Source organism: Pristiophorus japonicus, chromosome 31 (genome assembly GCF_044704955.1).
Source record: "Pristiophorus japonicus isolate sPriJap1 chromosome 31, sPriJap1.hap1, whole genome shotgun sequence".
Classification (NCBI taxonomy): domain Eukaryota; kingdom Metazoa; phylum Chordata; class Chondrichthyes; family Pristiophoridae; genus Pristiophorus; species Pristiophorus japonicus.
In genome coordinates, this window is record NC_092007.1 from 5,128,514 (window position 1) to 5,133,974 (window position 5,461).

General features: G+C 44.7%; 1 pseudogene; it reads right to left on the bottom strand.

Annotated features, from left to right (window-relative positions):
• Positions 1-866: 866 nt before the first annotated feature.
• Positions 867-1,004, bottom strand: LOC139240448 (U2 spliceosomal RNA; annotated as a pseudogene).
• Positions 1,005-5,461: the final 4,457 nt, after the last annotated feature.

Here is a 5,461-nt window from a genome sequence, read left to right on the forward strand (position 1 = left end):
GCTGAAGTTGCGCTTGGGGCAGTTTTTGTAAAGGTGCCCCAGCCAGACCACAGAGGTTGCAGCACTCGGTCTCCTTACAGTCCTTTGTCTGGTGGCCGTCGTTCTTGCAGTTTCGGCAGATGACAGTCTTGCAGCTTGCCGCCACATGGCCTGCCTTCCCGCAGGTCCGGCACACGTTGGGTTGGCCAGCGTACACCATGTAGCCCCGACACCCTCCAATGGCAAAGCTGGAGGGTGGGGGGGGTGCAGGATGGTTCCACTGGCATCCACCTTCATGGTGACCTGGATCTGGCGCTTGCTGGTCCATATCCCGTGCAAGTCTTTCATATTGCTGCCGTGCCCTGCCCCATTGACATACCTGGCGAGGAAAGTCAGCTCATCAATGACGGGGATGTGGGGGTTGTACATCTGCACAGTGATAGTGCGTCTTCTCTGCGACGGGAGGGTGAACAGTGGCTCCCAAGTTATCACTGAGCGCAGCGGTTCACTCGCCTCCTTCAAACCCTTCAGGAACTTCAGGCAGAGGGCGACGGTTCTGAAGGTCACGTCGAAGTAACCTCTCTTCGGGAGGTCCTGCACGGCGAAGACGTCGGCGACTTTCATGCCGCATGTTCCCAGCAGGATTTTCTTCACGAAAAGGTCCCGCTTGATCGTTGTTTGTCCATCCACTTTTTCACCGTCACTCAGCTGGTGTTTCGGACTCCCTGCTTCGCCGTTCGGCTGGCCGTCATCCGGGTGGCAGATTCCTCCTTTCGATGTGTATTTTGGCCGAAGCCTTCAATCTGTTGTGGTGCCAGTCTTGCAACTTGGTGGGCCTCCGAGCCTGCCCATTGGTCGGTCGACATGCAGATTTTCCTCTTCTCTCCAATTGGTGCTTGGCCCAAGCCAATAGGCCAGAGCCAGCCAAACTGGAAAAACAAGTTTCTGCAACCAGTCACTTTGCATATGAATGCCCACTCAACAGGTACTACACTTGATCTTAGCCAAAAGGCCGGAGAAGCGATAGCCTTCAGGCAAAGCCTCAGGCAATTGAAGTGTAGTCACCGTTGTAATGTAGAGAATGCAGCCGCAAAATTGCGCACAGCAAGTTCCCACAAACAGCGACGAGTTGAATGAGCAGATAATCGGTTTCAGTGTTACTGGTTGAGGGATAAATATTGGACAAGGAACTAGAGAAAACGCCCCTGCTGTTCCTCATAAGATTATACATTATAGTCTCCCTGAGAGACCAGACATATCCACACCGGATACTCTGATCTACTCCCTGGCTATCCGATATGTTAATTCAGTCTACAACCTGCTCGTTCAGTTATTCTGGCTCAATTGCCAGAAATATCACAATTTATGGTTTTCTCAGAATATCTTCAGGAAAACACGCCCCAGCAGTAGGCTGAAATAACTGCGTGTTAAAAGCTGAACTGAGCATTTGTGAATTGAATGATAGGTCGTACCCACTAAGTTTACAGTGAGAGGAAACATGTTTTCATAGATTGTGTCACCAATTCAGAGGGTTCTGTTTTATTAAAGATCACACGTTCCTTCGAGTGTTTTACCCCTCTATCTTCTCAAAAACAAGCCGACAGTAATCCAATTAAAAAAACCAGAGTATAATCGTGACCCAGATTAATCCCATTGTAACTTTGCGGTCAGTCATGAAACAGACCCAAACATTGCTGAAATTCAGAATGGATCCAGTCCTAAAGTGCAGATAATCCCCAAAAACTTAGAAATTTGCAGCACAGAAAGGGGGCCATTCGGCCCATCTTGTTTGTGCCGGCTGACCAAGAGCTATCCGGCCTAATCCCAATTTCCAGCTCTCGGTCGATAGCCCTGCAGGTTAATTGCACATCCAAGTACTTTTTAACGTGGTGAGGTTTTCTGTCAGTATCACACTCTCAGGCAGTAAGTTCCAGACCCCGGTGTCCTCTGGGTGAAAAGATTTCTCCTCAAATGCCCTCGAAATCTTCTACCAATTACTTTAAATAAGTATGGGTATTACCAGCTCAAAGCAATAGGTACTTGCTGACACTAAAAGCATTTGCTTAGTGACGGGACAGTAGTGGGGTGAACCTTCTACAGGAATTTAATTACAGCACATTTCAGTATTTATCTGCGGAGCGTGGCTGCTATTTGTTGACACACCCATGTTTGTTGGTGGCAGTACAAGAGATCAGGGTTCCAGTTCCAGTTGGTGAGTCACTCTCAGGGAGCTCTGCACCATGTGACCTTCCACCGCCCAGGAGATAACATGAAGATCTAAATTGTTCGCTGTGATGATTCTCCCATTGAGACCCCAAGTGGTATTTGCAGGTGGATTGGCTCTGACACTGCAGATACAACCATTCCCACTCTCTGAACTGCTGTAAGTCGGACCCAATACTATTGCGGGTTTATCTAAAAAGACATAAGTCAATTTGAGATAATATCCAGCAAATTGTTTTCAATGGTTAAATAAAGCCAAAATTGGCGTTTAGATTCAGCGGGGAGTTCACTGCACTGGCCGAGTTTGATTAGTACCATTCAGTGTTATGTGTATTTAATTCTTCGTTAGTATTTACTTTTCCCTAGCTTCGAGCAAGGCAATAACTCAGGTATAAAATTGCACCGAGTAATTGAGCAATCAATTATTCCACATATTTCCTGGAGTAATGTCTGGGATGAGAGGGTGGTCCTATGAGGAGAGATTGAGTGGATTGCGCCCATACTCCCTGGAGTTTAGAAGAATGAGAGATGAGCTCGTTGAAACAACATGGGCTAGACTTTCCACTTCACATCGCACATTTAAGGCCCATCTATCGGCCAAAATGGATTTCTATCGCGCATTTTGAGGAATAGAAACATAGAAACATAGAAAATAGGTGCAGGAGTAGGCCATTCGGCTCTTCGAGCCTGCACTGCCATTCAATGAGTTCATGGCTGACCATGCAACTTCAGTACCCCATTCCTGCTTTCTCGCCATACACTTGATCCCCCTAGTAGTAAGGACTACATCTAACTCCTTTTTGAATATATTTAGTCAACATCTTTCTGTGGTAGAGAATTCCACAGGTTCACCACTCTCTGGGTGAAGAAGTTTCTCCTCATCTTGGTCCTAAATGGCTTACCCCTTATCATTAGACTGTGACCCCTGGTTCTGGACTTCCCCAACATTGGGAACATTCTTCCTGCATCTAACCTGTCGAAACCCGTCAGAATTTTAAACGATTCTATGAGATCCCCTCTCATTCTTCTGAACTCCAGTGAATACAAGCCCAGTTGATCCAGTCTTTCTTGATATGTCAGTCCCGCCATCCCGGGAATCAGTCTGGTGAACCTTCGCTGCACTCCCTCAATAGCAAGAATGTCCTCCCTCAGGTTACGAGACCAAAACTGTACACAATACTCCAGGTGTGGCCTCACCAAGGCCCTGTACAACTGTAGCAACACCTCCCTGCCCCTGTACTCAAATCCCATCGCGATGAAGGCCAACATGCCATTTGCTTTCTTTACCGCCTGCTGTACCTGCATGCCAACCTTCAATGACTGATGTACCATGACACCCAGGTCTCGTTGCACCTCCCCTTTTCCTAATCGGTCACCATTCAGATAATAGTCTGTCTCTCTGGTTTTACCACCAAAGTGGATAACCTCACATTTATCCACATTATACTTCATCTGCCATGCATTTGACCACTCACCTAACATATCCAAGTCACTCTGCAGCCTCATAGCATAAGTGGAAACTAGGCCCAAAACATCGCTGAAAAAAACAATGTTTCCTTGTGAAGTTGCCAATGAACTCAACTCGGCCTCTATAGTCATGGTGCATATTGTCTGAATCCTGGGAATAATGGATAATTGAGATACCTGCGGTACCAGGATCACGACCCCCCCTTTAACCACATACTCTGTGGAATGCGGACATAGGAGGGATAGTCAAACATACACGGGATCTCTCCACATGCACCGTTCACCACCTACACACTCCATGGCATCTTCACAGGCCATCGTGAACAACGGACAACTGGTGAAGAACTAGAAATTCAATATCTATTGACATCCCCAAAAATATAGCAACTAAAACGTACCCCGACCGTCAGGTTAAATACTATTAATATAACTTTTAAACACGCACTACAACATAGTCATCAATTGAAACACGTGAAGTTTTAATTCAAACTCTTCAAATTCCATTAACTATTCCATTGAAAGCCGATACATCAGAGAGTCAATGTTAACTCAATCTTATAAATACATAATAAAGTTCTGAATAAAACATACATTAAAGGTGCACTTTACAAATTATTAACTGAAAATGTATTATCTCTACAAAGAATGAATTTGCTAATTTGACACAACACTTTTGAAATCAATTATTAAAATGAATAGTATACCTTCGCTGAATATCACAATGGCGATAAATGTAATAATCTTCATGACTGAAGGTGCTTCACAATGTCAAAATGACAGAAATTCGTTTAATCTCAGATATAAATAATCAAGTTTCTCGGTTTGATTCACCGGTAATATACTGGAGTTCATAGGTCGGTTTGATTCACCGGTAATATACTGGAGATCATAGCTAATCGAATCAGCGAATCAGAAGGTCAGTTGTTCGCCATCCACCAATCACTGGGAACTGTGCTAGCTCACACAGATATCGCCTCTCCTTCAATGTTGCAGTACAGCGGGACCTGGGGGCACTTGTGCATGAAACACAAAAGGATAGTATGCAGGTACAGCAAGTGATCAGGAAGACCAATAGAAGGCCACTTCATATCGACCATCTATGGCCCATCTATTGCCCGAAAAAGGTCCTCTATCGCCCATTTTGAGGAAAAAGTGTAAACTAAGCCCAAAACATCGCTGAAATAAACAGGTGCCCAAGTTTCAGCTCACTTCGCCAAAATGATGGCTGAAATGAATGGGCGCCCAAACAAGGCCCATCCCAAGTTTCGGCACCTAGCATGCACTTTGGGCTGATGCAAGGCCCAAAAGAGTGCTGAGAAATAGTTGCTTTGACTGGGCTTAACAGAAGGAAATGGGCACTACGGAGATCATTTTGAAGATCAGAGGAAAGCTGGACGCAACAAAAAAGAAGGAGCTAAATAGTTGTGAGTTATTTAGAGAGTTATTTAAAGATAATTCCACTCAGAATATTAGATTAGGGCATATATAATATATTAGGTATTGTATAGGCATTTTTTTTTGATAAGTGCTTTTATATAGTGAAATTATTTACTGATATTGTTGGGGCCTATTAGACTGACTGGTATACAGCGTAGCGAGTGCAGAGAGTACAGTGATTAGAGAGTAGAGAGTAGAGAGATTCGTTTAATTTAGTGAAAGTAATTATTGATAGTGATGGTGCTTATGTTTTCTCTGCCATTACTTGTAACTGCTCACACGCAAGTTACTGAAAGGATCAATTGAAGAGTTGTCAGAATAATGCGTAGATGGAGACAAAGACAGTGGAGGAGAC